The 25,347-nt window shown below is 36.0% G+C and overlaps 1 pseudogene; it reads left to right on the plus strand.

Annotated features, from left to right (window-relative positions):
• Positions 1 to 8,148: 8,148 nt before the first annotated feature.
• Positions 8,149 to 8,758, plus strand: LOC112540409 (large ribosomal subunit protein uL13 pseudogene; annotated as a pseudogene).
• The last annotated feature ends 16,589 nt before the right edge of the window (positions 8,759 to 25,347 follow it).

Genomic DNA, 25,347 nt, shown 5'->3' on the forward strand with positions numbered 1-25,347 from the left:
CCTCTTTGAAGACTTTAATCCAATATATAGGTCAGGATCTTTGAAGTGCTATGGCAGCAATTGAAGAACAGATGGGACTAAGGGTGGAGGCATTCAGTGAGTGGCAGGCATTCTTTCAATTCAGAGTATGAATTGAAAGGAAGCAACCAAACTTGATTAACCCATTCCCAGTATCATGAGGATGGGATTTATTTTGTTATGATGATTTGCTCCAGATGGCTGTGCTCATTCTCAGTCAACAGAACCTCCTCCTGCCTGAGGCTGCTTGTTAAATTATTTGGTTTCCTGCTTTAATAATTTCTTCTCTTCTGTAATTGCTACACTTAATGGGTATGATTTCATCCATTTTTCTCTACAATTTTAACCCCCTTTTCTTTTTTATAATAAAATTATTTACTAATTGGTCGAATGAAATAATTTGAATAGTGTAATTACATGCTTATGCTTTATGACAACATTTCTATCATCTTCTTGAACAGACACTTTCTTAGAAACTGTCTCCCTTTTGCACTTCAATTATTCACTTTAAGTGTCTGACATCAAAGATTGGTGTTCCCTACTAAACAGATTATTAATGCTGCAACTTTAATTAACTTCAGTCCTAAACCAAACATGTTAAAAGATTTAAAGGCAAATAACTTGATATTTCCTACACCATTTTCTATGATTTGGTTAAAAATGAATATTGGTATATTTGCAGTTCTGAACTGAGATTCCAAAGTAAATTTTGTGATCTCTGCACATTCTAAGCTTTAATTTAAAGCATTTTAAAGATATACCTCCCCTACCCCTATTAATCTATTAAAATCTATTAAAATAGATTAATGTCTATATTGTATACAGAACATCATCATCATCATCATCATCATCATCATCATCAACTATCTTGCTCTCACATTTTCAATTCCCATTGGCCAATGATTCTTTTACTATTTTAATCTATTATGAGAAATAGCGTATAAAAATAGCCTTTTTGTTATACTTATTAAAGTAAAAACAGCAAAATAGCAAAACAAAGAACATCTCACTTTGGATATGATTTGATTGTATTTTGAAGTCTATTTGCCATAAGACACTGTTAATGAATCTCCTTTCCAAAATGTATAGACAGAATCAATAAGGTGTTAAAACAGTAATGGCAATATAATGACCACAGTGAAAAAATGCATTGTAAAAGAAAATCTCTACCAAGAATGGAAATAAATACTGCTGAAGAATTTATGTCCATGAAAATGGACAAAATAGAATTATTGCAATATTCAAATTATGTGCGAGCAAAAATCCAAAGATTGTGGAAGAAACTTCCATTTTGCTATGTATATCAACTCTAACTATAGTACAGGTTGAAGGCATCACATATCTGAACAAATTGCACTTCTGCTATATGAATGACCTCTGCTTTTGTTTCACTAATATCTTGAAACAAATTGTTTTGAAGCTGATTATAACAGTAGTACCAATGTCTCTCAAAAACAGCACCATGACAGAATTGACACACAAATACAATGAAAGCTTTTATTGATAGGTTATCTTTACTCATAGATAAATAATCATTCCCCAGTAATCCCTGAATTGGGGAAAATTTGATTATTGTTTAAATTTGGATGACTGATGAAGAGTTTAATCCAGTATATGGGATTAAAACCTAATGAATAACAACATGTTGATTGTAACACTTGTGTTATGCTTCACTGGGTTACTGTTGTTGACATATTGAGGCACTGGTATTATGCAAATCCCTGAAGAAACCTGAGCCATCTATCCATTTGTGTTTTCTACAAAATCAGTATATCAACTGAATACGAAGACTTTCTTTTTTGAAAGCTACTTTGGTGAATTACTTGCTTATTACTACACTCACACTTTAATAGTCTTGGTTTCTGCATATAAACTGAGTATTATGGAAATAGTATAGTGTCACCCCTTGTGAAGACTCCGGGCAGTAAATGTCCAGAGTGTTATTTAATTATTTGTCAGATTTATATCCCAACAAATCGATCATTGAACAAATCAAACCAGACTTCTTACTCAAGGCACAAATGACCAGGCTCAAATTATCCTACTTCAGACATTTTATGTAAAGACCTAGATCTCTGGAGAAGGCTCTAATGCTGGGAAAGGTGGAAGGAAAGAAAAAAAGAGGATGACCAGCAGTACGGTGGATGGACTCAGTTACAGTGGCTGTGGATGTACCATTGGAAGACCAGGTTAAGGTCAGATCATCATGGAGAAAATCTATTTAGGTGGTCACTAAGAGTCAACAACAACTTGATGGCACATAATCAATTATATCCCACTACAAAATAAAGGACTCTCAGTGGCTCACAAAAATAGACAAAACACAATATCAAACAAAAAATATTAGAAATGCATTAAAAGATGTCAATCAATAGTTGGCATTGGCTCTCAAAGGCACTCCAGAAAAGTTCTGTATTCAAGTTTTTCTGGAAGGTAGAAAATGTTGGCGACAATACAAATGTTCGACAATACATTTTTCTGGAAGGTAGAAAATGTTGGCGACAGGTGTGCCATTCTAAAGGTCTGGCCAACTCATGGGGAAAAAATCCCTTGAATGGGGAGCATGCTTCAAATATTTCTACCTTGTGCTAAAGTAAGCTTTTCTATAGTCCATGTCCTCCAGTTAAATTCATACATTGAGTTCAAACTGGGGGCTTGAGTTCCAGAGATGAATCATTCAATGATGTATTCACTTCTTGTTTTAGATATCTGTCCCTGGCTATCATATTCAGGAAGGAGCAAAAATTCTATGACTCTGGATGCGAATGAAAAACCTAAATAACTACATAGATACCCATCATATTATTCCTTTTTGGCATTAATGAAAACACAGATAAGGAATAATAGTAAACCAAACAACTGAAGGCATGAGATAAGAAATGGAAATATAGTTAAATCTACTTAACATCAACACCAATCTTTATACTTCCCATACCTCTAGCCTTGCAAAACATCCTTACTTCCATTACATCCACCCCACCCAATGATTACTTTCTCACTCTTCAACTTCTTCCTGATGTTTCTTTCTTCATATATTCATTTTGTAATTTGATCCTACTTCTTTGTCTCTATATGATCAAATCACCTTCGTGTAACTTCTCCCATACTGGTCAATCACTTTCTATTCAATACAAATTGATTCAGTAACTATTAATACTTGGTCCTATCTTTCCTTATTTTACTGTAGACAACTCATAAGTAACATATTCCCACTGCATTTTATATTTTTCATAGCATACCCAACTTTCAATTTCACATAACAATCGGGGCGGAAGCTTACTATTCTACAAAGACTTTTGTTTCTTTCAGCAAACATTAAATCCTTGCAACAGGCCATATAGGACTAACTACTTTTAATCAGCATTTACATGCCTGGATTTCTCCATCCATTTCCCCAACTTTAGTAAATTTATTTATTTATTTTATTCATTTATTCAATTTATATAGACGTCCATCTCAGACCAGTGACTCTGGGCTGCTAACAAAAATAAAAACAATCAAACACCTAAAACAATAAAGAAAATTAAATATAAATACAGCCAAGAGATCTTTAAAAACTATCAGTATCAGCACAACCATGAAATGGGGTCCTTTGCACACTTGGGGCCCCAGGCCTGGTCATAAAGCCAGGTCTCCAAGGCCTTCCAAAAGGCCAACAAGGTCAGGGCCATCCTAATCTCAGGAAGGAGGATGTTCCAGAGGGCAGGTGCCACAGCAGAAAAGGCATGTCTCCTGGTCCCCCACCAGCCGATATTCCACCAAGGTGCCTACATTCTTTTGGCTGCTCTAATTATTCACTATTTATGTACAATTTGCATTTTTTTTCAATTTTCCCTTCAAACATGATTGCTATTACCATTGAAACATGAATTTTAGACTTTTACTCCTTGTTGCATCATACAATCTAACATTTGCTGCAAATTTGGATTTTCAGGCAACAAGGTATTATTTACATACAAAAGTACATATACATTAATAATACAAATCAACACATCTTTAGTGTCACCATAAATAGGTCTTATATATTTACCCATAAATGTATTAAGCAACCAAGGGAACATCACACTTCCTTTCTTATTCAGTACCCAATTTTGAACAATGTGCTAAGTCTCCCATTTATTCTCACACATGCATTGCTTTCATCATATACCATTCATACCACATTCAACCACCAAACCTCAATTTCATATTTATGTAAAATATTCTGTAATTCCAGCCTATTCACTTTATCCCACACTCCCTCTGAATGGAATAACTTTCTTTCTCACATTCATACTTTTTTCAGTGATCTGCTGAACAGCAAAAAAAAACTGGTCTGTATACCTGTCTTGCAAGGTATATATAGACCAGTTATATAACTTCCCTAAGTTATGCTCATTCTTCCTCTTTTATCTTTTCCATAAAAATTCTGCCAAACACCTTCCCAGGTCCATTTAGCAAATTCTTCCTCCCTTACCCTTGGATTCTCTCTTGCTACTTTTATATAGGGGAAAAATAATGGCATTCGTCCAGTCATCAGGCACAGTGCAGCCTTCACACACATTAAACAAGCTGGCTAGCCACTCCCTAAGCCAACTACATCCATATTTGACAACATAACCTGAGAAATGAAACACAGATCTGCAAAATCACAACACTGTCATAAAAAGTGAATTATATGTGGCTTCTTGACTTACAAAGCATAGCAGAGGCAGCACCCGTTTTTCCCCTTTCCTTTCTCCGCCCCCCCCCCCTTGTCTGGCTATGTAATAAAATGAACATTTGTTCAAGTTCCATTTCAAAGCCTGAAGGGAGCTCAGAGATGCGAAAAAGGAGTCATTTTTGAGCCAAAAGTTATACAACATTTATCTCAGTAAGTTAAAAAAAAAAACTTGACATCAACATCTTTAAGAGATGATCAGAAAATCATTTAACACAAGATCTCAATTTGTTTTGCTTCTGCATGTTGGATGATGGAAAGGGAATGAAGTCTATGCTTTATGACTCTGACAATGTTGTATCTTTTAAAGTGAACTGGATTTCCTACAGAAAACCACAGACTCGGATATTGATCAGTTCAAAGAAAATTCTATCCTGTTGAAAGACAAAATGCAAAAGATTTATGAGTCCAGCTACCATCAAAACCTTCCTGTGAAACCCCTTTATACAGCAGCTGAGCTAAATATTACAATATATTCCATATATCAGCACAAAATCATGGGGGGAAAGAATCCACTGAGCCATGACCATACCTTTTCCTATTTTAATTCTGTACTGTATTAACTGAAGCTTAGCTCCAATACCATAAACTAGAAATTTCAGACAGAATTACAGAAAGAATAACTAAATAGGTTCCTCAAATTGGCATGTGATTGTGTATAGCCAAAATGTGATTGTGGTTAGGGAAACAGAAATGTATGTGTGGGGGGGGGGGGAGTGGGAGAAGAACCAAAAATCTTAGGAGGTAACACAATAATTAACTATGTTCCCATCTTTCAATGTTCCATCAGTGAGGAGAAACACATCTTTCAGTGTTCCATCCTGAAGGGGAAAAGGTGTCCTGCCCACAGACAAATGCTGCTATTCATTTTCAGATTTCTCTCAGCTGGCCTAGCAAGAAACTACAAGAGTAGATTTCCACATGCTCACAATAATAAATAATTACATTATTTTAAAGATTGCATTTGTGATGGATTTACAATGATTGCATTCCAGCAGCCTGGTTGGAGATTGGCAGCTTTTTCTATTTCGATTAATTTCAAGAAATCTGAGTCTTCTTCTTTTCCCCTTAAATTGGCATCTCAGGATCTGCCTCTGGATATCCACACATATGACTTTCTTCTTTTGGGAACATGGGGGCATTCTGGATTTTTATAATTCCAGGTCAGACAGAAGCTAGTCCACATTCTGCTCAGATTAGATACTGGCTGTTTTTGAGTTTTATCCTCAATTCAAGCATCCTCTATTCTTGAAATCAGTGGTAAATCCTCAATGGCTTCCTTTTCTTTGTCCAATTCATCTAAATCAGACTGATTCATGACATCAAATGAAACTATGTTAAAAATACATACTGAATACTATTAATATGGGAAATCTAGATCACAAAGCACAGAAATAATTGAGTTCATACATTGTATTAAACCATAATGTGATTTGTTTGGTCTTATAATGTGTGTACCCACCCACTACATTTAGTTTTATATGGAAATCAGAGCACTGTGGCTTGTCTTAATACTATGGCTAAAATTCCTAGTTTTGTATTATGCACAAAAATTGCCATACATCTGTATACAAACAGAAATAATCTAATATAGTTAATATTAAGGTAGAAGTAAGGGAATATACATAATTTAGTGTGATTGCAATGAACAGAACATGTTTATGGCATCCAGGGCTTGTAAACTTAAATTATAATTTTATTATGGTAATAGTAATCTTCTTAATGGTGAAAAGTCCATGGAAGTCTTTGCTTAGATTAAAAGGAGTGCTGTTCACACTCTTAACTATATTTGAAGGATGCTTAATAGATGTTGGAATGGAACACAGGATAGAGAGATTTAGTTTATATCAATAATGCATCGTTTTTCAAAGCAGCACAGGGAGCGCTATTGATATGTAATGTTAGATTAACGTAATCAAAGTTTTCTAATCAAGTTAAGTTATAACAAAGCTGCAGTTTCAGTGAAGATAGAAAAAACAAGTTTAATTAAGGAAAATGCTGTTTCTGGGAAGGACTTCAGCAACAAGTGCCTGCAATGGTACTGATATGCTATCAACTGATCATTCTTTTGGTAGATAAATCGGTAGCTAGGAAGCCAGAATACTCAGCTGATGGAATTAACACAACATACTATGTAACATCTTGAGGCAAGTGGCCACACTGGGAATATAGAGAACATGTCATGGTGCTCTCAGAAAATGGCTACCAGTCCATATTTTTATACAGATGATCTGTTTCACTGTTGTGGACTAATTTGCAGATCAGAATGTTGTTATCCATTTCCAAATATTGTTATTCATTTAACAACTCAAACAGGGAAAATGTCAGAATTCATATTTTAGGAATGATCATGCATTGTAGGATAAAGTTAAATGATTCACTATGAACTATTTTACATAAAACACGGTACCAATTAATAAGGGACAGATCAGATTTATAACTGAACTGATCTCAAACTGAAATTGAATGAAATTTGAATGAATAGTGATGGTGAGCTTCTTGCAATCTAAACACAAAATAAATCAGAGTTCCTATTGGATTCACTCATGCTTCCTTCTGTAGATAGACTTCATGAAGTGTGGCAGAGAAACATTATTTGAAGTTACTTTACTGTGTAAAGCTACTTTAGTCTTCAGAAGTCTTTTTTTTTTTTTTAATATATATCTAGTTGGCTCCAGGATGTGGCCATCTGTCTAAAAACAGGAAGAAAATATGCCATGATATTGGTAATGTGATTTTGAAGCTCCAGCTGAGTAAGCAGCCTTCGTGAGCAGGAGGTGACATAATAGCTTTCGATACGTGAGAATGAACCGAAAGCAACCCTCAAGCAAAGTGGTATTGTTTGTATGTAAGAGTAGTTGATCCCTATAGAACTACAGAAATTGCCTTTAACATTTTGTTTGACGTTACAGAGGCATTTGCCTACTCATGTTTCCTTTTCATAGTGGAGTATCAAAAAGAACAACTACCTATTGTAGGTTTATAGATGGTAAGAAATTCCAGAGATTATTTAACTTTGATTTCTTTGGATGGGATATCTGTAAAGGTTTAGAGAAATAGAACATAATGGAGATACAGGAAATTTTACATGCTATTAAAAAAAGCAAACAAAACTATTCTATATTAGTCCCTAAAAGAGGCCTAACGTTCCAAGGTGCTTTAATTCTAATTTTGGTTCTCTACCTTCTCTTTTGGCCATGTTGTTTGCAGCCTTTTTGAACACTGTGCCCAAATGGAGCTTCCCCACCCCCAAACCCTCTGCTCAAATCACTTTTCAAAGGATGCTTCTATAAAAATCACTGGCTCAACTCCTAATCTTAATATACTATAGAAATAAAGCATAATAGTAGGCAACTGTCTTCCTACCCCACCCCTCTTGTCTTCTCCATAAAATGAAACTTCCTTCTTTCCCAGCAGCCAGAGATGCAGCCATGATGGAGATGAAGATGTTGGTGATTGATGGACATGGCCACTTGCTGAATCACCTGGCAGCCAGCATGGCTAAGCAAGTTTGCTGGGGTGCAAAGCTGCAGCCATGTGACATGAAGGGTTCAACATATTTGGCAAGTTCTATCATAACAACTTGAAATACCTTGTTTTCCTCTGCAAGAGTATGAACACCACCCTGTTGGCCTTCTGTGCTCCCAATCAAATCTTTTGGAGAATAGTTCAAGGAATGTCTCCCCACAAAATCAAATATGGCCAAGCTGCCTTAGACTCCACTGCCTTAGAAAGGCTGAAGGTTTTGGATGGAATCCTACCACCTTAAGACAAACACAAAAGAATGGTGGTACCAATGGCTTTGAAAATGTTTTGGTTCAAACCCACACAGGATTGCTTATTTAGGTTGCCTTGCTTATGAGGTTAGGTAGAAGTACCAGGTGATCACAGCCAATCTGGAGAAGAAGCATAAGGGGAAGGCCAGGTTCCATTATGCAAGAAGTAGTAACTGATGAAATTCCAAAAGCAAGTAAATTGTGGAGGGCTAAATACACAGATGTTCTGAAACAGCATGGTGTCCTGATTTACACTAAAGTCTAGGTTTAATTCACAATAAAGAATACGGTTTACATACACACACAAAAGTATAACTACTGGCAGACATGGAATGAAGTCTGCCAGCAATATATTTTGCTTATATTAATCTGTAAAGCATGTTGTGCCTCTATGGGTGGCAGAAACTGGTTGATTTTGACTGATCTCAGAAGCTAAACAGGATGAAACTGGATTGGTGTTTTGAGACTACTACTATAATCTCAGGGATATAGCTTAAATTGGGAAGTTAAAAAAAAAATCAAACCATTCCATCATACCACCAAGAAAACTGCATGATGCAATCACAGGAGTCAAGGTTAACTTGCAAGGATCTTATTCTTTTTAATTAAATTTGTAGTTATATTCAGTTTAAAAACAGCAATAATAATATAAGTGGTACATTCTGTAAACTGTCATAGCATTAGGATATTGGACACTATCAACTCAAATATTGTCAGGCCTCAAGGGTAGACCAGATTAAAACCACCTTTATTGGGACAGCTGTAGTAACAGAATCATGCAAGTCTGAATGTGCTTGTCTCCTCCCTCCCTTGATCTTCATGTGAATTAGGGAGAGGGTTGTCTGAGACATTTACTCAAATTAATTTCTTGGAATGGACTTAAACTGTATTTGTCTGATTGCCCCCTTGGTAATGGATCTCCTTCTTGTTCTTCAAGGCCATTACCTATGCCCTTTACAAATGTATTGAGTTGTTATCAAAATGTAGTTATATGATAACTAGTTACATGGTCTCAGAAGATATACTATTTATTAGAAATAAAAGCTGCTGACATATGAAAACAAAACAGGGCAGCCAAACCACATGAAAGATATAATTTGTTGTTGTTGTTGTTGTTTTAAAAAGACCAAGTTTGAAGACTAGGCCAAATAGTCCTTCTGACCAAGCTTCTGAAACAGCCTTCTGAGACATGTCTTCTCACACACTATAGTGAAATGGTGGAAGCCCTCCATCCAATTTTCAAAGGCCCACATCATAACCTATTTTATTCAGCAATGACCTCTTACCCCTTGGGCAGGTGAAAAAAATCTACTTCTTTCAGACTGCTTGCATGCAGCTCAATGTGATTCAATCCACTGTATAAGTGAAAACATCTGCTATCATTAAACATATATCATGTCTATTGGCATCATACCAAAGTATGAATGTATGAAATAAAACCAGTGTTCCTTAGGAAAGAGGCACTATGCTCCACTTATATTAGAGCTAAAATGGGATTATTTGGACAGTGGGTGTATCCATACCATCTATAGTAAATTTTCTGGATTCTTGACATAAGCAAAGGGAATTTATATTTCAGATAAAATGCAATAATTGTACAAGTATATACACTGAGTTGGAAGGAATATATTGCTGAATTCTCAAAAGTGCATAGCAAGGAAGTTAATTTATTCCCCCAAGAATTTCAGGTTAAAGCTCTTCTTTGGGAATAAATTTCATTTCTTTCAAAGTAAAAGCAAAACTAACTCACCTTTGTACTATGTAATAAATAAATAAATACAATGGCACATGGCAATGTATAAAAGCTACAAGAAAAATCCAAGTTTGTTTTCTGCTTGGCTTTTGGATTTGGGCTTCTGACAGCATTGCTACTTAACCCATTCATTAAAGCTGCAATTTCACATCAGTTTTCCTGGGGAAAATCCCATGGAATTTAATATTTTTTTTTCTCAAGCAGATGTGCAATTCTGCACAGTGAAGCAATAGATCCTCACGGTTCTTTTTTATCACATCCTAACTGTACTGTTTTATTATTTTAAAGTTGTCCCCCACCCGTTATTTTATCTTGCATATTACTAACCAGAAAACTATTGTCTATTCAGTAGTTAGAAAGGAAAGAAATTAATAGGCACATTAAAATGGATGGTAGGTTGCCAACTATCAAGCACTTTCTGCTATTTGATTCTAAGGTATGCCCAGAGAGACCAGTATAGACATATATACTGGTAAAAGTGTAAAAGATCATGAAGATGATGGAGTTTGTTGAGATGGCAAAATTGACAGCTTTGCTTAGAGAAAAAATATTGACTAATTTTATTGCCATTTGGAAGCCCCTATTGGACTTTTTGCAGGGGACAGAAAAAAAATGAAATCATGATTTATGGATTTCTTGGTTAGTTAAAATAATAGGTTATACAAAATATGTATGTTAAGATGTAGTTTAAGAGGTGATTCATTTATATCTGCTGTATAAGAAGTCAGAAGTCATTGTTTTTGGAGTTTTTCTTTTTTTTTCCTTTTTTAAAATGTTCACCACTTCTGTATTCCTTCTTTATCTTTAACTCTTTTATACTCTGCTTTTCTTTTTGATTATTAGTTCTTGTTTGCTTTTACCTGTATGCTTTTATAACTTAAGAACATTCTTATAAAAAAAAAAAGCAAAAGTGCAAAAGAGAGGTAGAGAATGAATTGGGTAAGAAAGGAGCCACATTCTGTTACATACAAACCTGAGCAAAAAGAAGGAGACACAACAATAGCACACCAGTAATTCACTGTTTGAATCTATTGGTATTCAAAACCAAGCAAATAACATCCTATAGATTCCCTCCTGGTCTGGAAGGGGTTTCGTTTCAGCAAAACTTCACCAGCTTGCTGTTGTTTTAATTGGTCCTTAACCATTTTAGTTGCTTAAAATTAGCCACCCATCAGTAACATAAACAGCTGTTGTGATCTGTAAACCATACATTATGGCTCACTGCGTTAGGCAAACCTCGTGAATTATGGTTTAGTGTGATGTGAGAACCAGGTCAGTATGCATATCGATGTTGCATGGCCAACACACATAGATTGCTTTTAAAATGTATGTTCCTATCAGAGCTCTAAAGAAAGCCAAAGGCAAAGAAAGGACGAACATGAACTGTGTGGCAGAATGGCAAATACAGGTAAGTCCCTTCGCAGACCTCATTTACCACTGACTGATGGTGGAACTGACTGATTTGCAGGGTTGGCGTAGCATAGTGACCGGCTCAGTTTGGACAACCCACCAAACCATAGACATGCACACACAAAACCCAACCATGGTTGACATTAACCAAGTTCAGCAAGTTACACAAATGGCAGTCAATAAGCTTGTGCACTGAAAAGAGGTACAACTGATTAGTTTTGAGAAACAAGAGCAACATACCACGTTAGGCTGACTGAGCATTGAGTGCTATTTGCTGTATATATAATAAATGCTAAACCCCAGAAGGAAAGGAGGGAGGGTGAGAAAGGACATCAAATCTCTTGCAGTAAAATGTCTCATTTTCTTCCATGTCCAAAGGAAGTGCACTGCCATATTTTAATTTGATATTTCAAGCTCACTCAAGAAGTAAAGTGATGGGCAAAAGCAGATTCCCACAAAACATATTATATTAGAAATTAGTAGCATTCCTGCCTCAGTAACACTGAAGCACTGAATACCCCAAGGCCCTGCTAATACAGTGGGGGGGAAATCGTGTTTGAATAATGAATGTAATGTATTTTCTCGGCTCAGGAAAGGAAGATTTAGGTAGGAAGATATGATGAATGACTTGACATTCTGCAAGGGGCTTTTAGTGTTGTAGCTGTTCAAGAATGCACCAAGGCTCAGTCATGCCACTTTGCATTTCTCCAGGCTACAGTGAAATGAGTACAAGTGAGAGGATCATAACCTCATGACAAAAAAACAGCAATATTGCCTCTCTCTGTCTTGCTCTGCCTTTTCCTGGCCTACAAGATACAGGCTCTGCAACATCAAGAGCTTAAGGCCTGACTCTACTTCTCCTGTTACAAGCCTATTCAGGGATTCAGACCTACAGGATAGGGCCATTTGAAGATGTCCCTGTGCTCAGAGCTTTGTCTTTCTGACATATGAGAGACAGCCATCACTCGTGTCGCATCCAGCCTATGGAACACACTTCTTGGAGCACTATACTTAATGCTCACACTTTCAGCATTTAGAGAAAATATGAACATGTGCTTACGGATAGATGTTAAGATCCATCCAGTTGTTACAGGGCTGTTATCTAAAGTAGGGAACAATCAGTTCCTAAACAGGAAAGGAGTGGGGCAAACCAAACAGGAGATGGGACCAGTGTGCTCAGAACAGCTTCCCACACTGTGGAGAGAACCTTTTCCATGTTCCTGGGCTGCCATAACAGGCACCTTCAATAGGGCTGTCCCTTCTCCCTGCTTACCCTGATATTGAACAGAGAAATCCCAGTCCTTTGTGACCTACAAATGTTAGAATTGCTGTCTTCCACATTTGTAAAGTAGGGCACACAAAACACAGTTATTAGGGAATTAATAAAATAAATTGCTAAGCGCTATATGTCAACACCAGAGCAGTAGCTTCATCACTTGTTTAAATAAAGGAAACACAGGCTCATATTTTGTAATATTAACAGTATTCTAAAAATTACTTGTTTTCATTTTTGCCAGGTTTACAGTATTTGAGAACAGCATTCCATATTCAGCTAATTTTCATCTAGAATGAATTATTTCAACCAGGAAATGGAAAAAAGACACATGATTAAAGCTAATAGAAGTATAATTTTGCAGTTTATAGCCAAAACTTGTACAGTTTTAAAGGATGGAAGGGTAAAACATTTCAGCCTTGTGAACTGCAGATGTTAAACTCTTAGCAAACACTGAGATCAGCTGTATGCTCCAAACGACTCCCCAACTTGGCCCCTGGTAAAGCTGGCATTGTGTCCCCCAAAGTGTCAATTATGCTTGGCAATCTGGATGATTGGTTCTACTATCAAACTGCTATTATTGTTAGACATCTTGTTCTAACATTCAATCAGAATCTGCCTTCCAATAACATAATCCATTATTCCAGATCTTGCAGTCTGGAATGATAGCAAATAGGGAGCAAATAGTTGCTAATCAGCACTTCTCAAATAGATAGTATCAGATGATTGATTTTACTCTTAGTTTAAATTAAACTATATTGACAGGGCTAATTAAACATAAATCTCTGCTTAACCAAGAATAAACTTTTTAGAAGTTTGTACAGCATAAAGCAAAATTAACTCCCACATTTCTTAGTGCCAATTCAGTTATGCATAGCAATCTTCAAACAGAAAATGTAACCTGTATCAAAATGGAAGCAAATATTCCAAAATCACAACTTTCTATCAAATAGTGCTGGATACTGGGTTATAATATTTAGATTTAGATTTTTTTTTACCCTGCCTTTATTATTTTTATAAATAACACAAGGCAGCAAACACACCTAATCCTCCTCCTTTCTCCTATTTTCCCTACAACAACAACCCTGTGAGGTGGGTTGGGCTGAGAGAGAGAGTGGCCAGCCCAAAGTCACCCATTTGGCTTTCATGCCTAAGACAGGACTGGAACTCACAGCCTCCTGGTTTCTAGCCTGGTGCTTTAACCACTAGACCAAACTAGCTAATTTATTTAATTTTATATTAATTAATTTTAATTATGCCTTATCACCTAATTTCCCTGTTTTCCAAACATTATAGACCTCGCCAACCATTATAGACCTAACTTCCTTCACATTTATCAGAAAGAACTATTGAATGTATTAAGTAGCTATGTGAGGGGCTGACTGCCCCCTTGATACTATTCCACAATCCAGTATGATGACCTGGTACACCCCAGCACCTTAAATTGCTGAAAACTCCCAAGATCATCAAATTTCTGCAAGATTTGATGTTTATCCTCCATGAATTAGCTTATGCCTTTTTAGTTCCACCCATCTAGTGGTCATCAGTGAACCATACATTCTGGTAGTAAAGTTCACCATTTAATTATATATTGTATATACAAAAATGTTGCTTTGTTGGCAACCTTGCTTTATAGTATTACAAAAGGGGGCAAAGCCACTTTTTAAGTATCATGCACAATTATATATACCGTTGTTTCCCCTTGAAACATGTTTTGTTAGATTTCTATCCTGTATACCAGGATATGATTCAGGCATACAATAGAAGTCTGCGAGATCACGTCCTTGAATCTCTCCATCCCATCCATGATGTGACTTCTGGGCTGTCTCTGTGCAGCTCTTCCCCTGGATAGGACAATTCTTCCCACCTGGGCAAGTCCTTCAGCTACTGCCAACTGTTGGGAGATTCTTTCCCTGTTTTATATTCCTCTGGAATCTGATGGGACAGGTGAGTCCCCTTCTCCATGGCTAAGCTTTTCAAGAAATTATTCCAGTTTCCCCCCTTTAACCAAAATGACCAAACACAAGTAGTTTTCAAAAGTGTAATGGCAGCAGAACCCCCATGCTGGAGTAACAATGAATACAGGATTTTTATTTTAGCGAATACAACAAAGGGGTTGCTTGCTGAATCAGACAGCTGAAGTACATTTTTTTTATCAGCAGATCAGTTCACTGGTATCTCTGTTAAATTCCATTCAGTTGTGATTGCCTTTAGGAAGCAATTTGGCTTAGAATTCTGTTTCACTTTTTATGAGTTTCTGTTGATTACCTGATCACTGTATCTGGTCCATGACAATAAACAAGCAAACAAACTCTCTTTGCAGGGAGGAAAGCTACAACAGGCCTATATGTCTATATAGGAGCTAGCAAGCATTGATCAGCAAACAGACTAGAAACCATTAATAAACAAATACAGGAATAACAAATACGAGCAAATTGTACAACTGAATAAAGTAGCACTGAGAAGAAATAAAACCTTTCTAATGCTTCTTCCTATATTTTCTCTGATTACTTTATAATGCTAGTTGCAGTTTTCCAAAGCAGCTTTTCTCCTCCAAACCCAGTCCATTGGAAAAACCTGCTACAGAATACTAAAGTCACAAGTTAGCCTGCAGCCCTCTTATTCCATTACACCTGTCTTTCTTCCAGAAGCACATAACAGTTTATGTGAAGATCTCTCTTCACTTTATTCAAGCAACCCTAATAGGGAAGTTGAGCTGAGAGTGATTGAATCAAAGTCAACACATGAGTTTCCAATGGCTGAGGGTGGTGTGAACCTGGTTTTCTCTGATTCTAGGCCAGCACTTTCTCCATGCACTACAGATCATGTCATGTTTCCTCAGAGGTACTTGTTCTATCCTGTTTCAACAGAATAAAACAAAATAAAAATGAGGAGAAATCAAGAAATCAAAAGCTAAAAGGAGAAGAGCATATTCTTTATTTATAGCTATTTTAAGGCTATGTTTCCATTAAAAGTAATCTTTGAACAAGAGTTTGAACACATAATGTTCATGTGTAAAAACGGTATTAAATTGGGTTCATAAGAATGCACCACAACAAACTTCTCTTTGGCAATGAAGCCTAAACAATGGTTTGTGATTAATCTTAATGTATGATTTAAAGTTGGCACACTAAATGAGTTTGTTGATTGTACGAAATACAAGAAGATTCAGCTGACTTAAAATGGACACCATCAAACTCCTCATGTTTGAAAAAGGGAAATGTATTAAACAGGGAAGAGGGATCACTAAATTTGTATCTAAAGTATAATTCACAATTGCATCTATTACTAACGGTGAAAAATCTACAATCAATTCTTGTTCTCTTTTACAGATTATGCTGGAAATGTAAAGATCATGAGAGCGAGGATAACCATTTGAACTGTATATTTTTTCCTCTCCAAAATTATTCTGGTTCTATATTATTTCTTGTGTTTTCTATATTGGATGCCTCTGGCACCTTATCCACAGTTGTTAGGAGTCAGGTGGCATAATATTGTTGTTGTTATTAATAATAATAACAACAACAATATTTAGTATCTGTAGGGCATGTTATTATCCTTTTTTGTTTGTGATGGACATGTCCCTGTTTTCTGAAGGGATCCTAGCAACCAAGCCTCAGTCATGTACCTCTGTAGTCATATAAGCTACTTACTAGAATATTTTCTGTAATACACAACAAACGGTAAAATTCTGATATGACTTTCTCCAAATTATATGGATTTTGAGCATTCATATTATCCCCAAAGCATTAATAGTGACAGTACTGTATTGTGAAACCTAAGCATGACTATACAAAATACAGGAAGAATACTGAACTTAAATAAAACAAATACACACTTCATTTCTGACATATTACCCTTACTTTGTTCAGTTTCTGATACAAAGTATTATTTAGAATCTTTTGCACACTGAAAGCCAAATCAGATGATCTGGATTTGAAATAATATGATGCTGCTGAGTGCTGCAGCTGGATGGGAGAATGAATATAAAGCTAAACAAGGACCAAAATTCACTGAAGGCATCTTATGATAGTCCAAAATTATAACTGATAATTTGAATTAATTATGGATAATGGATACTTCTATTCTTAAATTAAGCAAGAAGTTGGCCTCTTCCAACTCTATGTATTTATTGTTATATTGTATCATCAATAGACCTAGAACAATCCTGACTATAATTAATCTTTCAAATAAGATTCTTGCATGATTTGAGAACTTCAGTGTATACACCCTTGTTATTCAATTATTACATTTAAGCTAATCCAACCTTCAGTTTTATGCCCTACACTAGACACAGGTATCTCTTATATCACATAAAACTGCTTTCTGGTTCACTATAGGTTAACAGTTTGAGGAAAGGAAAACTCTCAGAGGAAAGTGTATTGATCCAACACAGTGGAAAGGGACAAGTGGAAAAAGAATCTGTTGCAAAGAAGAAACAACAAACGAACCAGTTAACATAGAAGGAGCATTCAATGGTTATCTACAGCATAAGCAACGCCAATACAGAAAGTTAAGTCATTTTTGATACTAATAAAAAAAAATTATGTGACTGGAAGAGATGCTGATCCGTGAAAGTAGTCCTGTAACCACCCTGCTTTAGGCTTGCATGTACAACAACAATATAGACACATAAAAAACTTTAGGAGAAAGGTTTTTCCAACCTTATACAGTATAAGGCACATCAATGGCATTATGGATATCTGTCTCTTATTATAAAGCACATTACACAGGTTTCTATAAGACAGAAAACTCTTTAACTTTAGCCAGCATATACCACACCATCATTTGTATCATTTGCTGCTAGTTAAGGTCTGGACTTTAATCTGAATATCCTGACATCTTGTATAATATATTTTAAACTTACAATTTTAGTTTTGTACTCTTATATGGTATCCTTTTCTCCATCCTTTCAACACTCTCTCCCCACTTATACACGAATCCAAAAAACCTCATCCTTCAGTCCTGCTCAAAAACAAATCTCATTGTTAGCCACCAGAACCATAGTCAAATAGATTCACTTTATAAACCTTCTTTTTACTTTTAAAAAGTTTAATTTTTAATCCTGACAAATAACATTCCACAAATTGATTCCTTATGATTTTCTCTTTGTCCTCTTTCAGGAACATCTTCAAGAGTTTATTTTTGTCTCTTCTTAGGAACAGCTTCATTGCTTTCAAACACCCCTTTTTAAAATCCAAAATAAAAAGGCTTTCCAATTCACTCTTCTGGTTATTATTTGTATGTCCCCTTTAATTATTATGACATCATCTGATTTAATCTGTAAATCCATTTTAGCATCTTTTTCCAAATCACTTTTATAATCCAGGATTTTTTAAAACTCAAAATCCGCATTCAAATCACCCTCAATTTGTGTTTCCTCCAATAAAATCTGTTGTTCTTCTATATCCTGTTATAGTATCAGACAGCCTTGTAAGTATTTTCTGAGTACATTGCTCCCAAACTGCCTTAATATATTCTATAGTCAAATAGTATTGCTCCATTGTATTAATGGATCTCTTCCCCTTTAAATGTAACTGGTTGTTCTCTCTAGTTCCCTCAGGCAAGTCCCCTTATCATCTGTTTATTTTCCAGACAAAACTTTCCCATGGGAGGATTTCTTACAATTAATTTCAAAATCTTCATCTATTTGTTTAGTAATTTTTAAGCACCCCACAGAAATATTTTTCAAGTCCACTTAGCCCCTGAACTTTCCAAATGCTTTTGCTGTTCAAAAAGTAAATCTTTTATTTTTGATCCTTAGACTTACATGTAGCTTCTTTTATCTAAGGCAGAAGGAGATTCTCCTGGTGTAATAAAACTTGTCCTTTGGAAGGTCCTTAACTTCTAAGTAATCCATAAAAAGCAACTTCCTAAAGTAATTAAGAGTGGAAGGCAAACTCAGTGTCTCTTTGAAAGGTGTGAACCCCGGCTTAGGCAGAATATTTTTCCCTCGGCTCCCAGAACTCTCAAACCTGCTGGAAATCACTATTTTACGATCTCTTCACGGGAGATTCTGTATGGAGAAAACTTCTGGGTGATCCTTGTCCACCCCTTAATCCAGAGAGGAGTTCTAACGACCTGATCCCTTCACCGTCAACAATTTTTACCACGGTCATCAGCTCTGCAAAAGTGGAACTGTCTTCAGTCCGCCATTGCTGTCCCTGGAAACCCTGGAATATTCAGAGAGATCTATGGGTTTATGATCTCATGACGGGAAATTCTGACTTGAGTCTTCATAAAGTGAGATACTGATTCACTGATTTGGAATTTGTCCATTAGAAAAGTTGAACAAGGTGACTTCTGGTGAGATTGGCGAACTGATGCCCCACACTCTGGGAGGGACATTGTGGCCAAAAGGCAGATGGATGTGGGATCCAGACTGTCAATAATTATCTCTGGATAAAAAAGATAAAAGATAAATTGGAAAATAAGAGACTTACTGGAGTGGCTACATTGAAATTATATATGGAGTTTGTTAAAGAACTTTATGGGATTCAAGGATTGATAGAAGGGAGAAGAAAAAATAAGAAACCGATTTATTTTTGGTGATGTTTAATGATTACTTTGACTGGATAGCTCTTTTTTGGAAATGTTCAATTGGGTGTAATGGATTAGTTTGTAATATCTATGTTACTATTTTTGGTATACAAATAAGGGATTATTATTTCTGGTAAAGTTTAACAGTTTTTATTTTTCTGTAATGTTTAATTATTAATTGGGATTAATAATGGGTTGCTATCTCTGGTGATGATTAATGGTTATTTTTTATCTTTTTGTAATGTTTAATTGTTAATTGGGATTAGATTTTGATTATTAAGAGAGAGATTGGAGGATTATGTTTAAATGAAAAGGGAGATTAAATACTTATGTTGTTAGTTATGTCTGTTAATTGTTACACCTTTTGTTGATTAATAAGGAGAGCTGAGAGAGATGGGTCTATAGAAAATGGGGTGAAGTATGGAATGAAGATGTATTTGGTAGTATTTTAAGTGATAAATTTTTAATGTTGAATATACTTGATGGGGATGAAGGGGGAAGTTTCTTCTTATCTTTTTTTGGGGGGGGGGAGATTTTTTTCCCCTCTCCTCTGCATTTCCTTAATATTATTTTTTAATGTATTTTTGTTTTAGGTTTCTATATTAGTTTTATCTATTTTATATAATCTGTAATAACATTATTGGGGGAAAAAGGTGAACAAGGACAAAAGTCCTGGAAAGCTGTTCATCGGATTTCCAACAGCTTAATAGTGCTACTTCCTTGAGGGAAAAGGCAAAGTTCTGTAGGCAGGACTTCTAAAGATGCCAGACAAGGAGTTTTGTGATCCAATTGCAAGTTATTCATTCAAGATTTATACCTTCCATGTTATCCATTTTATATCAGGCAGAATTGGTCTACAAATAGAATTTAGAGAAGTGAATAGCAACAACATTTGTTCATCTCTACTTCCATCCCTTCCCGTGAATAGCTGTTGCAGTGCAGTCATAAGATTTCAGTATACCAACTCAAGCCTTGAAAAGCATTAAGCTACTGGTCAAAGCCTTCTAAAATATGATAGTGCCATATTACAGATATACAATGTGTTTGGATATAATACTCCTGTGTAACATTCATCCTTATGTCTCTGCCTCTAAAATGAATTTCTGACAAGCAGAATACATAAGAGTTTCAGCTGATAATGAAGCTGCTAATTTATAGCTATCTGGGATGTTTGTAATAACAACTCATCCTTGAGTCTTTGGGGATATTTTGCCGGTGATGTATGTCATCTCCAAGCAGCATAAAACATATCAATCACTATCCGGGATACGGTTGTTACATGAACGGGTTGGATTCTTACTTGGTAGAAGGGTGACTTAGCTTATGAGGTGGACTATATAAAACTCTAGCATACTATAATTACAACAGAATCTTATACAGATGACATTGGCAAGGTTTGTTTTTAAAAAGGGCCATGTATGTTGCAATCTGTATATTTAAACAGCAGCAGTTCTGGAAACTGGAAGCAATTTGTTTTTAAGGCTCAAAGAAGAAAAAAAAAAAACAGTTTCACAGAAAGGACTTCTGTAAGAAGGGAGTTCACTTTATGAAGTTCTGCAATCCAGTCTAGGGCAGGTAGATCTTAGCAGTGGCTTGCTATTCTTCGCTTAAAAAAATAGATATGCCCAGAGTCTTATATGTACATTGAATACATTAATATAGAGCAATATTAACTACAGCTTTGTGTTAGATTGCTGGGGATCATCAGATAATTCTACTGCAGTATATTTGATGAAAAAGGGAGAGGGAAGGAAGGAGATGTTGAGACAGAGGGCTTATCTACACTGCTTAGTTGCCCCATCATTGGAACAGGCACAACATTATTTCTGGAGAGCAGAAATGGATGACCACTCCACTCACTTTTAAAGTGACTTCAGGACACATTTTTCTGCTCCACTTCCAAAGTACAATTTTTGCTGTTATATCCTTGTAAAACCTCATGTCTCATATATTTCAAAAGATTATGCTGTTTAGGTCCGTGCTCCGAATGGTCCAGATATGTGAATAATTTCAAATGTTCTTATCTGCTCAACTTTATTAAGTTGGATTCATGCTATAGAAACAAATGAGACAATGTCTAATGAGATTTTTAAAAATTACAGGGAGATACTCCCAAAACCATGTGTTTGAAATAATAATTATAATGCAATACAGTTCAATTTAAGTATTTTTTATTTGTTTTCATCAACTTTATTACACCCTCATGGTCAAATAAGGCTTAGAATATTCTGAAGACTAGACAAAATCTTTATGATATCTTTCAATCAAGAAAAGAGCAGAACTGATCATAGCGCTTACAAACCATTCTATGTTTAACAACTAAGATCAGTGTCATCTAGTGGACAGACTGTATAATGGCACTATCCACACTCCTAAAGTAAATAACAACACTGTTTCTGGTTTATAAAGAAAAGTAGAACATATTCAGTGAGATATGAAATGGCAACTTGTAGAGATTAAGCATATGACCTTGATGGAAATATGCAAGAATCGCTAGCTAGGTGAAAGGGCTGAAACCTTTTTTAAGTCCTGAGAAACAAGATGATATTTGGAAGCTGCTCAGTCAGATGGCAAGGGAAAGGAGGTACAGCATGATGAGATTTGCAAGAATCTGTTATTTTAGCCCATCTCAGTAAAGGCAGCTTCAGCTTTCCTGGTAGAGTTAATTTCCTGGCCTGGTGTACCTGTAGGGCTGACAGTGGTACACATCGAGTATGATATGAAATCCCAGCAATTATGTGTGTGGCAAAACAATGTATCAGTCACTTAAAGTTATTTCTCTCCTAGCTTCCCCCTTCTTTGTGTTTTAGAATTGGTGGGCCAGGTCATACGCTCTTCCTTTTATAGAGATGTTTGTGAGACTCTGGATACACCAATTTTATGATGTTTGCTCTCTTTAATTTTTTGTAGGGCCAAAATTTGAGCATTTTCAGCATCTAAGACTATGTTTTACACAATTGCCTTTTCTTCACATGAATTGCTGGTAAATGCGGGTGTTATAGAGCTGCATATTTTAGAATTTTAAATTTAAACTTAAATTCAGGGTGTCTTCGTTTAGGCTACTAAAATTTTCCTCTCACAATAGTGAGAAACTTGCTATATTACATGGGAGGATTCATCACAACACTATTTTTTTTACACCATCCTAACTTGGAATGGCTGCTAAACGAGGCAGTTGGTAAGCAAGGACTACCTGTAGTGAATCCAAATTTTTCTCAACCATGAAACTTTAAAGCTGGTCTTTTGAAAATGAAATCTATGAAATTAGATCCAGATGGCTCCCAGGAAGGTATTAAAACCCTGGCTATTCCCCAGGTACTGGGACAGAGTGAAGGTTGTACCTCTATTTGTTGTTTTGCTTTGCTTTGGGTTTGTTTTTGTTTGGGTGGTTTATATCTTTCTCTTTGGGCCACTCATGATCTCTTTTTAGTCTTGTATCTGTTTTTCACTTTTTTATGGTAGCCACCCAGAATCGCTGGGAGTCAGGTGCCCTATAAATTGTATGTATGTATGTATGTATGTATGAATAAATAAATAAATCTTTTTACCAAGGTTGCTTACAGAACAAGGTCTAGATAAGTCCTGACACAAGTGTCCCTGCCCTTCTAGTCTTCTTCCTCCCTCCACCGGCAATTTCTCTCTTGTCTTCCTTCCTTCCACTAGATGTTAAGTGTTAGCAGACACAACTGTAGATTTGTTTCCCACACAGTGCAGGCAAGGAGAGGATCTGGAAACAGCAACATCAGCAGCACCCCTTCTTTGATTTATAAATGAAAATGAGATCAGCTCATGAATGCTGCTTGGCACATTTCAGAGAAAGGTTATTGTGCATATAATTTAATATCTCATCCTAACCCATTTTTGGGGGGAAGGGGTGTTTCTATTGTGAACTGCATATGAAAGCATCACAGGACAGCAGGCAACACAAAGAGAAGTGCTTCACCTAATTTCCTGGCAGATGAGATGCCCTCCTTCATTATTTCATGGGTGCTCTGTTTTTGAGGATTGATTTAAAGCTTGCATAAACACACACACACACACCCTTCATGTAAAATAAATCTTTTAATTTCCTGTAAGTGAAACATAACCAGTTTGGCATTGACATAAGAGACAGACGGGTGAAGGCTGTAGATGTGTTTTGATGAGCAAGTGTATGGCATAACCCACATGATTTCTTCTTCTTCTTCTTCTTCTTCTTCTTCTTCTTCTTCTTCTTCTTCTTCTTCTTCTTCTTCTTCTTCTTCTTCTTCTTCTTCTTCTTCTTCTCCTTCCTCCTCCTCCTCCTCCTCCTCCTCCTCCTCCTCCTCCTCCTCCTCCTCCTTTTTTTGTTTTGGACTCTATGTGGAGAAATGATAATTGTTCGACAATAGAAAGCTGAGAAATGGGGAATTATTACCTACTGGCAGTACACCCATGGAGCTAAATGCTTGAGAAGAACGAAATGTGATTCTCCAAAATGACTCTGGAGTAACAGGTATAAAATGGAGCTGTTATCATACCCTATGGGACCTTATGAGGTTTATCCAAAGTATTAATATCAACACAAAGTATCAACTGTCAACATGAAGACAGCTTCAAGAAAGTCTTGCTGGGAAGCAAAGGAAAGGAAAGAAAGAACTGCGGCTACATCTGATGAGTTCCAGGTAAGGACAAAACCAGTTGTATACTGCTACCTGATGTTCCATATAAATCAATGCTTCTCAACCTTGGCAGCTTGAAGATGTGTGGACTTCAACTCCCAGAATTCCCCACTGCCAAGGTTGAGAAACACTGTCTAAGAGAATTATTTTACTCCAGTGGAAAGACTGTAGTGTACCTGATTTAAAACTCTGGATGAAGACATGGATTCACTTTTTGCATATGAACTGGCCTTTTATTGATGTCACAGAAAATCCAACTATTACACCACATGGTCAAGTTTTAATTGTTAAAACTTCAGCTTCCATTGTACATATCTTTTTTAAATGTGATGTTTGTTCTTCCTTTTGCTCCTCTTTGCCTTTTGGGTTTTTTCTTTGTTTCCCTGTATTTTTTAACTTATGTGTATTATTATTATTTTTCCTTGTTTACAGATGAAAATCATTTTTTAAATGACATGATAAAAACAACAAAATCTTCCTCCTGCACTGTAAAGGAGAAAAGAATCAGACACAATTTTCAGTGGAAGCTGTCAGAACTGCTACTGCCTGACCAAAGCCATGTAAGTGAAATTAGGAGAGAGTCCATTTCAATACAGAGGTTCTCTTTGATGTACACGCTGTTTTGCCTGTATCAAGCATCACTGTGAAATTTTCACTAACATGTTGCCACTGTACCTTAGGTGCCTCCATAGCAACATTTCTAGACAGATATTGTGAACATATTTTATGCCTATATAAGCTATGGTATTTTCATGTTCTCTGCAGACTTAGTGGGTCTGCAAAATCCATCGATCTGTCAAAGGGTATTTTATTTTTCTAGAAATAAGCCATATAGATTCTTCAGCCATCTCACTCAACCAAGAATTGATAAGGTATGTGTGTGTGTGTGTGCGCACACACACACACACATGAATTGTCTTGATGTAAATCAATTATGAATAATAACACCAGAACTCCTGTGACATATCCCTGTCCCACAGTGATATACTGTATAATATCTAAAAATCTCCATTTTGAAGCCAAACTATTTGTCTGAATCAGCTGTGCGAAACTCTTGGCCTTCAGAGGTTTTAAAAATTCCAAGTTCCTAGAACTGCTACCCAGAATTTAATCTAAATACATTTGGAATGCACAAGTTTAGAAAAGATTATCTAGATTGTTGCAATCTAACCTGTCCAGCATCAACTTTTTATGGTGTCAGATGGGTATTTTCTCCAGTTCTGTTAACTATGAAATTT

Source organism: Python bivittatus, unplaced genomic scaffold, assembly GCF_059951505.1.
Source record: "Python bivittatus isolate LINGU-HERP-01145 unplaced genomic scaffold, Pbiv_v1 ctg000070_np1212, whole genome shotgun sequence".
Classification (NCBI taxonomy): Eukaryota; Metazoa; Chordata; class Lepidosauria; order Squamata; family Pythonidae; genus Python; species Python bivittatus.